The following is a 12,985-nucleotide window of genomic DNA, read 5'->3' on the forward strand; positions in this document are numbered from 1 at the left end:
TTTTTAAACTAGCTGTACATATTTATGTGGGAGATTGCAATGCTATTCTACATGGTGTAAAACCAGAGTATATTTAGCCCATAAAACATTTTTATTAATAAAATAATAAACAGTGTTCATCACAATCAATTTAATAGAAAAATATAAAAGCGGAGGCTGCTGTCCTTAGGCAGAAACTTAACACACATACACATTATTGGTTGCAATTCACAAAAATTCCTGGTGTTAGTTAAAGTACCATAGCCTACTCTAATAATTTTAATCCGTCCATGACACACAAAACTTATAAATGCATGGTATGTACATATTAAAGGAAATAGACTTCCATGAAAATGACCACTGGTGTGTGGTGTGTGTGTGTGTGTGTGTGTGTGTGTGTGTGTGTGTGTGTGTGTGTGTGTGTGTGTGTGTGTGTGTTGACTCCCAACAGCTGTCCTTCGACCCTGAATGATGTGGATGACGCAGGATGCTCAATGAATTCTTGCGCAGTGGCATTGCTATCCCGTGCAGGCGCACTTTGCTCTGCAATAATGCAGGCATACACAGTGATGTCTTTTGCTCTGCCAGCAGTAGGGGAAAGCAAAGTGCACCTGCACATACTGGCAATGCTAATGCACAGGCGCAAGAATTAATTGAGCTATGTGGCTGACGCATGAAGAATCATCCACACCAAATCAGAGCCGGATGACTTTTGGGAGCAGAGAAGAGGCACAGACGACACAGCGATGACACCCATTGGACAGAACCATCCTCATTTAAATACAGTTTAGAACTAAATAGTATTTTTAGGGGGAGTTAGAAAAGAATGTAAGCATAATAGCAGCAGATAAAGGTTGTGGCATTTGTTAACAGACAAAAAATAGTAACAGGTTACTTTCATCATCTCCTTTCTGCCCTCCACCCATGGTGCCAGCTTTTTAGGAGGTCCAATATACTTCTATAACTTGTGATTGCACTACCAAATGAAAATGAACGCTGGGTTTCTAAATATTAAAAAGTACTTGGACATTTCCTCTTGTTGGCTTTTTAAGGCATTTTACAATAATTTAAGAAATTAAGCGGTGTTCATCTTTAGGTTATCGCTCCAGCACATGTAAAATGGAAACAACTTCAATTTATGTTCATCAAACTTTACTGCAGCTGTTACACAATTCCATGCTAACAGACTATTATCAATCCATAAAACTGTTATATAAGCCTAAGGGCCTGTGCACATGTTGCAGATTTTTCACAAAACCTGAAGGGTTTCCTGATAACAGGAAAGTGAATGAGATTCCTGAAGTCTGGTGCACATGTTGCAGATTTGTGACTTGCAGATTTTGAATAGGTAAAAATCGCCAAACATGCATGTAAAAAAGGACCTATTTTAGGCAGTTTGTTTTTCCTGCCAAGAGATGCAGAAATTTCTGAACCAAACAACATGTGCACATACCCTCAGTGTCTTGTTAACTCCTTAACGACCGCAGATACGCCTTTTAACGGCGGTAGTTAAGGGTACTTAAACCACAGTACCGTTAATTAATCGTACAGTGGAAAAAGTGTATAGCGCCCCCAAGAGTTGCCGGGGTAGCCAAGACCCCAGAGAACATGATTTGGGTCGGTTTTTACCGACCCTGGTTTTGCGATCACCGTTACTAACTGTGTAGCGGCGACCGCCAAAAAAAAAAAAAAAAGTCTGATGTGCCATTTAATTTCCCTTTCCTCTGATGTGACAGCACATCAGAGGAGAGAGAAATTGGGTCCCTGACGCCCCCATACCTCCTGGCGCTCCTCAGCCCTCCTGCTTCCTCCGGGGGGCACCGCCATCTTCATCCGGGAAAAAAAAACATGGCACTCGGCAACAATAGGAAGATTTTTAGATTTTTCCTATTGGTTCATTTTGGTCACTGTGATAGATCCTATCACAGTGATCAAAATAAAAAAAAAATAGTAATAAACCCCTCCTTTGTTAAGGAAAAATAATAAAACAAAGAAAATGTATTTATTTCTAGTGATCAGCGAATATACTCGTTACTCGAGATTTCTCGAGCATGCTCGGGGGTCCCTCCAAGTATTTTTTAGTGCTCGGAGTTTTAGTTTTCATCGCCGCAGCTGAATGATTTACATCGGTTAGCCAGCATAAGTACATGTGGGGATTCCCTAGCAACCAGGCAACCCCCACATGTACGTATGCTGGCTAACAGATGTAAATCATTCAGCTGCAGCGCTAAAAACTAAAACTCCAAACACTAAAAAATACTCGGAAAACCCCCGAGCATGCTCAAGAAATCTTGAGTAATGAGTATATTCGCTCATCACTATTTATTTCCATTTTCCCATTAGGGTTAGAGTTGGGCTAAAGTTAGTGACAGGGTTTGGGCTAAAATTAGGGTTAGGATTAGGGTAAGGAATCTTTTACACTTACTGTGGTTTTGCGTCCCGTTTTTGCGGTCCCAATAGATTTCTATGGGGCCGCAAAAACGGGCAGCAACAATTCCATGGATAGCCGTATTTACAGCCGTGAAAAAATATCGAGCCTGCTCAATATTTTTCACAGCTTACGTACACGGCCCCCATTGTAATTCAATGGGGCTGCAAAAACAACGAAAAGGTTGTTTTTGCGGTGCACAGTGACTTCCGGTTTTGCAGACCGCCATTTTTTTTTCCAACACTTTTGCCATAGTACAGTCATGGCCAAAAATTTTGAGAATGAGACAAATATTAATTTTTCCAAAGTCTACTGCTTCATTTTTTCTAATGGCAATTTGCATATACTCCTGACTGTCAGAGTGATCAGCTTAACAGCAATTACTGTACTTGCAAAGTCAATATTTGCCCAGAAAATGAACTTTAACCCCCAAAACACATTTCATCATCATTGCAGTCCTGCCTTAAAAGGAGCAGCTAACATCGTTTTAGTGATTGATCCATTAACACAGGTGTGGGTGTTGAGGACAGGGCTGGCGATCAATCAGTCATGATTAAGTAAGAATGACATCACTGGACACTTTAAAAAGGAGGCTGGTGCTTGGTATCATTGTTTCTCTTCAGTTAACCATGGTTATCTCTAAAGAAACACTTGCAGCCATCATGGCACTGCACAAAAATGGCCTAACAGGGAAGAGTATCGCAGCTACAAGGATTGCACCTCAGTCAACAATCTATTGCATCATCAAGAACTTCAAGGAGAGAGCTTACATGGTTGTCAAAAAGGCTCCAGGGCGCCCAAGAAAGACCAGCAAGCGCCAGGACCGTATCTTAAAACTGTTTCAGCTGCGGGATCGGACTACCAGCAGTGCCGAGCTTGCTCAGGAATGGCAGCAGGCTGGTGTGAGTGCTTCGGCACGCACTGTGAGACTCTTTGAGCAAGGCCTGGTTTCAAGGAGGGCAGCAAAGAAGCCACTTCTCTCCAGAAAAAACATCAGGGACCGACTGATATTCTGCAAAAGGTACAGGGAGTGGACTGCTGAGGACTGGAGCAAAGTCATTTTCTCTGATGAATCCCCTTTTCGATTGTTTGGGACATCTGGAAAACAGCTTATTCGGAGAAGAAGAGGTGAGCTCTACCACCAGTCTTGTCTCATGCCAACTGTAAACCATCCTGAAACCATTCATGTGTGGGGTTGCTTCTCAGCCAAGGGAATCGGCTCACTCACAGTCTTGCCTAAAAACACAGCCATGAATAAAGAATGGTACCAGAATGTCCTCCAAGAGCAACTTCTCCCAACTGTCAAAGAGCAGTTTGGCACCCAACAATGCCTTTTCCAGCATGATGGAGCACCTTGCCATAAAGCAAAGGTGATAACTAAATGGCTCATGGAACAAAACAGAGATTTTGGGTCCATGGCCTGGAAACTCCCCAGATCTTAATCCCATTGAGAACTTGTGGTCAATCATCAAGAGACGGGTGGACAAACAAAAACCAACAAATTCAGGCAAAATGCAAGCATTGATTATGCAAGAATGGACTGCTATCAGTCAGGATTTGGTCCAGAAGTTGATTGAGAGCATGCCAGGGAGAATTGCAGAGGTCTTGAAGAAGAAGGGTCAACACTGCAAATATTGACTTGCTGCATTAACTCATTCTAACTGTCAATATAACCTATTGGTACTCATAATATGATTGCAATTATATTTCTGTATGTGATATAAACATCAGACAAACACTAATAAAAACCAGAGGGCAGCAGATCATGTGAAAATATAATTTTGGTGTCATTCTCAAAAATTTTGGCCATGACTGTGTAACCGGAAAAACGGCGGTCTGTTATTGCGGCAGACCATGAAAATTGCGGCAATACGGCCTGCAAAAAACCCGGTAAGTGTAAAAGAAGCCTTAGGTTTGGGATTAGGGTTATTGGTGTGTTGGGATTAGGGTTAGGTTTGTGGTTAAGGTTGGGATTAGGGTTAGGGGTGTGATTATGACTAGGGTTGCGATTAGGGCTACGGGTGTGTTGGGGGTTAGGCTTGGAGTCAGAATTGGGGGTTTCCACTATTTAGGTACATCAGGGGGTCTCCACACGCGACATGGCTGCACCATTGATTTCAGCCAATTTTGCGTTGAAAAAGTCAAACGGTGCTCCCTCCCTTCTGAGCTCTGCCATGCACCCAAACAGTGGTTTACCCCCACATATGGGGCATCAGTGTACTCAGGACAAATTGGACAACGTTTGGGGTCCAGTTTCTCCTTTTACCCTTGGGAAAATAAAATTGAGGGCTAAAAAAATCATTTTTGTGGAAATAAAATGATTTTTTATTTTCACAGCTCTGCGTTATAAACTTCTTTGAAGCACTTTGGGTTCAAAGTTCATACAACACATCTAGATAAGTTCTATGGGGGGGGGGTCTAGTTTCCAAAATGGGGTCATTTCTGGGGGGTTTCTACTGTTAGGCACATCAGGGGCTCTGCAAACGCAACATGACGCCCGCAGACCATTCTATCAAAGTCTGCATTCCAAAACGGCACTCCTTCCCTTCCGAGCTCTGCCATGCGCCCAAACAGTGGTCCCCCCCAGATACGGGGTATCAACGTACTAAGGACAAATTGCACAACAACTTTCATGGTCCAATTTCGCCTGTTACCCTTGTGAAAGTAAAAATTTGAGGCTGAAAAGATCATATTTTTTCTACAAAAATTATTTATTATATCCATGGCTCTACGTTATAAACTTCTGTGAAGCACTTGGGAATTCATAGTGCTCACCACACATCTATATAAGCTCCTTGGAGGGTCTAGCTTCCAAAATGGGGTCACTTGTGGGGGGTTTCTACTGTTTAGGTACATCAGGGGCTCTGCAAACATAACATGACGCCCACAGACGATTCCATCAAAGTCTGCATTTTAAAACGTCACTACTTCCCTTCCGAGCCCCGTTGTGTGCCCAAACAGTGGTTCCCCCCATATATGGGGCATCAAGCTTACTCAGGAGAAATTGGACCCCAAAAGTTGTTCAGTTTGTCCTCTTATCCTTGTGAAAGTAAAAAATTGCGGCCTAAAAAAATATAAATCATTTTTGAGGAAAGAAAAATTATTTTTTATTTTCACGGCTCTGTGTTATAAACTTCTGTGAAGCACTTGGGGGTTCAAAGTGCACACCACACATCTAGATAAGTTCCTTCAGGGGTCTAGTTTCCAAAATGGTATCACTTGTGGGGGCTTTCCACTGTTTAGGAACATCAGGGGCTCTCCAAACGAGACATGGCGTCAGATCTCAATTCCAGCCAATTCTGCGCTGAAAAAGTCAAATGGCGCTCCTTCCCTTCTGAGCTCTGCTGTGCACCCAAACAGTGGTTCACCCCCACGTATGGGGTATCGGCATACTCAGGACAAATTGCACAACAAGTTTTGTGGTTTATTTTCTCTTTTTACCCTTGGGAAAATAAAAAAATTGGTTCAGAAGTAAAAGGTTTGTGAAAAAAAGTTAAATGTTCATTTTTTCTTTCACATTGCTTCAGTTCCTATGAAGCACCTGATGGGTTAATAAAGTTCTTGAATGTGGTTTTAGGCACCGTGATGGGTGCAGTTTTCAGAATGGTGTCACTTTTGGCTATTTTCTGCCATATAGACCCCTAAAAGTGACTTTAAATGCGAGATGGTAACTAAAAAAATGGTTTTGTAAAAATGAGAAATCGCTGGTCAACTTTTAACCCTTATAACTCCCTAAGGCTAGTTTCACACTAGCGTTTACCTGATCTGCGGCGGGCTGCGGACTTCCTCCGTGAAGCCCCGCCCCCCGCTCCGCCTACTTCTGCATGCGGCCTGGGTACCTATATTTAACATTAGGTACGCAGGTCCTGCCGCAGTATGCGGATGGTGCCGCATGCGGCGTTTTGACGCTGCAGATAAAAAAAAAAAATGCTACAGGCTGCGTCCTACGCTGGTAGCTGCAGCGTCAAAACGCCGCATGCGGCAGCCTCCGCATACTGCGGCACGACCTGCGTACCTAATGTTAAATATAGGTACACAGGCCGCATGCCGGCTGCATGCGGAAGTAGGCGGAGCTAGCGGCGGAGGGCGGGGCTTCACGGAGGAAGTCCGCAGCCCTCCGCAGCTTGCTCCATACGCAAGTGTGAAACCAGCCTCACAAAAAATAATTTGTTTCCAAAATTGTGCTGATGTAAAGTTGACATGTGGGAAATGTTATTTATTAACTATTTTGGGTGACATCTGTGCTATTTAAGGGGATAAAAATTAAAAGTTTGAAAATTGCAACATTTTTGCCATATTTCTGTTTTTTCATAAATAAACGCAAGTAATATCGAAGAAATTTTACCACTAACATGACATGAAGTACAATATGTCACAAAAAACATTCTCAGAATCAGCGGGATCCGTTCAAGCTTTCCAGAGTTATAACCTCAAAGTGAGTGGTCAGAATTGTAAAAATTGGCTTGGTCATTAAGTATCAAATTGGCTCTGTCACTAAGGGGTTAATAGCAGAAATGTCACTTTATTTACAGTCTGTTACCTTGAAAATGTGTAGGTCTTGAAGTTTTTAATCACGTGTATTTGCAGTGTTGCTTTTTCAAAAACCTATTAGGAGGCACAAAAATGCCTGTTCTGTTATTAAAGCTGGCTCAAGTCTTTGGCACCCTGTTTTCACAAATTTTAAACTACCGGTAAATTTGTAAGATGGGAGCTCATCACTGCTATTTACATGAATCAATCTTTACTCTTATAGACCATAAGTGTTGACAATTCTCCAGTTTTTATTTTCATGATTGAGAATTTGTACCAGTCATTAAAAATGTTAGCGGTCAAAAATCCTTTATAAAACAGGTCTGTCACAAAAATTATGCTAAACCAGTTTAAACAAACAAACAAACAAACCAGGATCTATAATAAAGAAGGTCATGATCAAAAGAAAAAACCCATACCAGCATTGACATTAAACTAGAGTAAAGCTATTGTGCACAAGGCCTTTGTATATCGCATCATATACTCATAAATCCTGAAGATCTCCTTCCAAACAATATTACAATGCCAGTTGGAAAATGAAACATTATGACTTTGATCAGTAGGTTTACTAGAAAGATGAATGTGTGTGTGATGTGTGTTCCCTACCCAGAGCAGCATAAAAGTCAAGCATTATACAGTTCTGAAAACAAGCAGTTAGCCAGCAGCTCTGGGTATGAAAGCAGTACTTTGTCAGCAAGGAAAAGCGTTTTTGTTTTTTTTTCCACTGAATATGTGCTTTTTTCAAAGTGTAAGGTTACCTAGTAACTCAATATTTATCCAGATGTAAAGCATTTTAAAGGAACATTGACTTTAACCCCTTAATGACCGCCAATACACCTTTGAACTGACCTGAGATATAAGAGAATAACATCCTCATATAGGTGACAATCCAACAGCTGTCGGCTGTACACTATAGCTGACAACTTCATGCATCAGCCAAAATCAGTGTTTGCCCCGTCCAAATCTGTTTAACCCCTTAGATGCTGCTGTCAATACTGACTACATCATATAAATGGTTAACAGAGTGTGGGGGCTTACTCTTTATCCCAATTGGTGCCCTCCGATCATGATTGTGTGGTGCTGATGTTTGTCATAGCAATTCATGACCAAATAGCGGACTTAGTCTACGTTCACATTAGCGTTCAGTGCTGCAGCGTCGGGCACTGCAGCATGCGTCATGCGCCCCTATATTTAACATGGGGGCGCATGGACATGCGTTGTGCTGCGTTTTGCGACGCATGGCCGCAAGCGTTGGGCGCAGAGAACGCAACAAGTTGCATTTTTTTTGCGTCCAACTTTCGGCAAAAAAGGACGCATGCGTCGCAAAACGCAGCGTTTTAGCGTGCGTTTTGTTGCGGTTTTGTTTGCGTTGTGTCGCCGACGCAGCGGCGCACAACGCAAATGTGAACGTAGCCTTAGGCTACTTTCACACTAGCGTCGTGCACTGTCGCTATGCGTCGTTTTGTAGAAAAAACGCATGCTGCAAAAGTGCTTGCAGGATGCGTTTTTTCTCCATAGACTTGCATTAGCGACGCATTGCCACACGTCGCAACTGTCGTGCGACGGTCGCGTCGTGTTGCGTCGGTCCGTCGCCACCAAAAAACATTGCATGCAACGTTTTTTGGTGCATCGAGACCGTCTTTTCCGACCGAGCATGCGCGGCCGGAACTCCACCCCCGCCTCCCCGCACATCACAATGGGGCAGCGGATGCGTTGAAAAACAGCATCCACTGCCCCCGTTGTGCGGCGCGTTCACTGCTTGCGTCGGTACGTCGCAACGACGCAATTCGTCGTGCGTCGTACGACGCTAGAGTGAAAGTAGCCTTAGAGTCTGACGGCTGTAGTAATCCGTTCAGAAGTTAGCGACATATAGGTGGTTAAAAATCAACTTTTTCATTCCCGTCATGTCATTTTGCAGTAATTCCTGAAAGCACCTGAAGGGTTTATAAACTACCCGACAGCAGTTTTCAATATGTCAAGGGGTGCGGTTTTTAAAATGGTATCACTTTTGCTGGTTTTCCAATATATAGGACCCCTAAAGGCACTTCAAACATGGCTAGGTCTCTAAAAAAAATAAATTTTGAAAATGTCCTTAAAAAAATGAAAAATTACTGCTACATTTTTAAACCTCCTAAAATGCTAACAAAATAAAATAACATTTTACAAATGGTGCTGATGTAAAGAAGGCATGTGGGAAATGTTATTTATTAATGTTTTGTGTAATTATCTGGATTAAAGGGATAATCATTCAAAGTTTGAAAATTGCTAATTTATTAACATTTTTCTCAAATTTCTGATATTTTTTTAATAAATAAACACAAAACATATCAACCTAAATTTACCATTATCATAAAGAATAATGTGTCACGAAAAAACAATCACAAAATCACTGGGATATGTTCAAGCGTTCCAGAGTTATTACCACATAAATTGACAATGGTCAGATTTAAAAAATTTGACTCCGTCACTAAGGGGTTAATAGGATATCTAAAATTCTGATTCCTCAAAATACAGGAACAGTGTGTTTTTTCATTCTAAAAGCACACATCTCCAACATATAATCAACATGATGATTAATTTATAAATTAACAAGAGGAAAATACTACAACTCTGGCTCAGTGCAGAAGCTGTATATTAAAAAGCCAACGGCTGGGTACTATTTCAAGTTTTGGGAAAGTCTTTCATGACATCAGAAGGTCAGAACCCAATCCCACCCTATAAACACCTTTAAGGCTACTTTCAGACATAGCGCATTTTTGAGCGCTATTTTGCGGGCGCTTTTCAAAAATGCGCAATGTCATTTTCGTCTGCCGGCAAAGTGAATGAGAAATTCACTTTGCCGTTCAGACACACCGCAAAAAAACGCGGCGCTTTTGTCTGCAAACACGCCGGCGTAAAAAGAATTGACATGTCAATTCTTTACGCAGCGGCGTGTCTGCGTATCCCCCTAGGGCCCCATATTAACGTGCACACACAGCGCCTTTGTCCTGGGTGTCGGCGTCTTTGTACGGAGGGGTTGACACCCAGGACCGGACGTGACGTCGGACAGGAAGAGGGAAGCCCCCGCCCCCCAGTGAAGCAGCGTGCGTGTGTGTGTGTGTGTGTGTGTGTGTGTGTGTAGCAGCGTGTGTGTGTGTGTGTGTGTGTGTGTGTGTGTGTGTGTGTGTGTGTGTGTGTGTGTGTAGCAGCGTGTGTGTGTGTGTGTGTGTGTGTAGCGACGCTGCAGCGATAGCGACGATGCCGATCGCTGCAGCATCGCTGTTTGATCGCTGGAGAGCTGTCACACAGACCGCTCTCCAGCGACCAAGGATGCCGAGGCCCCCGGGTAACCAGAGTAAACATCGGGTTACTAAGCGCAGGGCCGCGCTTAGTAACCCGATGTTTACCCTGGTTACCAGCGTAAAAGTAAAAAAAACAAACAGTACATGCTCACCTGCGCGTCCCCCAGCCTCTGCTTCCTGACACTGACTGAGCTCCGGCCTTAACAGCACAGCGGTGACGTCACCGCTCTGCTTTCACTTTCACTTTAGGGCCGGCGCTCAGTCACTTTGATACGTGGCACTTTGATACGTGGCACGTGGCACTGAAATATGTGGCACTTTGATACGTGGCACGTGTCACTTAAATACGTGGCACGTGGCACTTTGATACGTGGCACTTTGATACGTGGCACGTGTCACTTAAATACGTGGCACGTGGCACTTTGATACGTGGCACTTTGATACGTGGCACGTGGCACTTTGATACGTGGCACTGAAATATGTGGCACGTGGCACTTTGATACGTGGCACTTTGATACGTGGCACTGAAATACGTGGCACTGAAATATGTGGCACGTGGCACTTTGATACGTGGCACGTGTCACTTAAATACGTGGCACTTTGATACGTGGCACTGAAATATGTGGCACGTGGCACTTTGATACGTGGCACGTGGCACTTTGATACGTGGCACTGAAATACGTGGCACTGAAATACGTGGCACTGAAATACGTGATACGTGGCACTTAAATACGTGGCACGTGGCACTTAAATACGTGGCACGTGGCACTGAAATACGTGGCACTGAAATACGTGGCACTGAAATACGTGGCACGTGGCACTGAAATACGTGGCACTGAAATACGTGGCACTTAAATACGTGGCACTTAAATACGTGGCACTTAAATACGTGGCACTTAAATACGTGGCACTTAAATACGTGGCACTTAAATACGTGGCACTTAAATACGTGGCACTTAAATACGTGGCACTTAAATACGTGGCACTTAAATACGTGGCACTTAAATACGTGGCACTTAAATACGTGGCACTTAGGCTATGTTCACATTTGCGTTGTGCGGCGCATGCGTCCTTTTTTTGATTGATTTTGGACGCAGCAAAAATGCAACTTGCTGCGTCCTCTGCGGCCGGATGCGTGCGCTGCAGTGACGCATGCGGCCGGCGCAAAACGCAAGTGCGACGCATGTCCATGCGCCCCCATGTTAAATATAGGGGCGCATGACGCATGCGGCGCCTGACGCTGCGGCGCAGACCGCAAATGTGAACGTAGACTTAAATAGCTAGATAGAGCTGGATCCGCGGGCTGTGATCTGGCCTACGCTCAGCACTCTGCGGAGCGCTGTCATTCAAAACACGTCCACTCATTTTGGTGTTTAGTCCCAAAATGGAGGATGGAAGAAGAAAAGGGTTGGACAAGGAAATGACATCATTTCTTTTTTTTTTCCCCCACTGCAGTTAAAGCTTTATTTGTGTCAAACACAGACAATCTGCAGAGAAAACTGCATAAAAAACCGCACTAAAAACCGCATCAAAAACCGCATCAAAAACGCACCAAAAACGCACCTGCGTTTTCTGCCAAGAGCTGCGGTTTTTGTCCTGAAAAAAAAGGATTGAAATCAGGATTGTGTGAACATACCCTTACCGTACAGGGTTACGAGGGGGGGCGTCTGACTGACGCCTGCCCTAGTAACCTGGGGTTAGTGACAGTGGGGTTAGTAAACCCCAGCTGATGTCTGTTCCGCTTGCTGAGGCGTCTTTGGCTCAAGGCCATTGCAGCTGGCAGAATCGACATGATGTTAACTCCAGTGTGTATTGTATTCTGAGTCATAAAGACAGGAAATGACCTCAATGACTCTTTTTTTTTTTCCCCTTTTTTTTTTTTTTTCAAACAAACTTTATTTTCAGTACACAATGCTGAAAAAAACGCAGCTGCAAAAAACGCAGCAAAAAACGCTGTGTGTGAAAGCAGCTGCGTTTTTTGCCTGCGTAAAAAAACGTAAAAAAACGCAGGTAAAGCAGCAGCAAAATACGCGCGCGTAAAAATACGCAGCAAATATGCTGTGTGTGAAAGTAGCCTAATACAAATTGATTACTACATATATTAATGGCTGATGGATTTACTTTCACACACAGCATATTTGCTGCGTATTTTTACGCGCGCGTATTTTGCTGCTGCTTTACCTGCGTTTTTTTACGCAGGCAAAAAACGCAGCTGCTTTCACACACTGCGTTTTTTGCTGCGTTTTTTTCAGCATTGTGTACTGAAATTAAAGTTTGTTTGAAAAAAAAAAAAAGGTGAAAAAAAAAAGAGTCATTGAGGTCATTTCCTGTCTTTATGACTCAGAATACAATACACACTGGAGTTAACACTGGAGTTTTCCGGTACTCCACATTGTTTGCTGTACGTTATTCCTGACACTCCTGTGAGTTCTTCTACCATAGATATAGAGTGCCTTCTATTCAGCAGTTCCCCTCGTAGTATATCTGATTTCTAGGGGGTGTCCTCTATTCATGGCAAGTGGGTGTTATGTAATGTGTATTTTTGGCCATGGTCGACAAATCAAAGAAGCAGACTACATCATAGTTAAAAGTTCAAATATTTATTTGTAGTAACTGTCAAAATTGAAAAACTTTTCTAATAAAATTGAGAATAGAATGATTTGTTGTTTTTTTTTTGTTATTAACAAAATTCCACACGTAAACACTGTAAACATCCCCAAAATGGGATTATAAACCTGTGGATGTCCAAGTCCACTCATTAATTGCC

General features: G+C 43.0%; 1 protein-coding gene across 5 annotated transcripts in view; it reads right to left on the reverse strand.

Moving 5' to 3' along the window:
* The window catches only part of GCNT1 (glucosaminyl (N-acetyl) transferase 1), a 96,230-nt gene that overhangs the window by 2,966 nt on the left and 80,279 nt on the right, over positions 1-12,985 (reverse strand). Inside the window, exon 2 of one of the 5 annotated variants that reach the window (XM_077249018.1) lies at positions 6,948-7,012. The exons of the other annotated variants lie outside the window; for them this stretch is intronic. The gene's annotated coding sequence lies outside the window, so the exon portion shown is untranslated. The remainder of the gene's footprint in view (positions 1-6,947; positions 7,013-12,985) is intronic. 5 annotated transcript variants of the gene reach the window in all.

This window comes from Ranitomeya variabilis, chromosome 1, assembly GCF_051348905.1.
Source record: "Ranitomeya variabilis isolate aRanVar5 chromosome 1, aRanVar5.hap1, whole genome shotgun sequence".
Taxonomy (NCBI): domain Eukaryota; kingdom Metazoa; phylum Chordata; class Amphibia; order Anura; family Dendrobatidae; genus Ranitomeya; species Ranitomeya variabilis.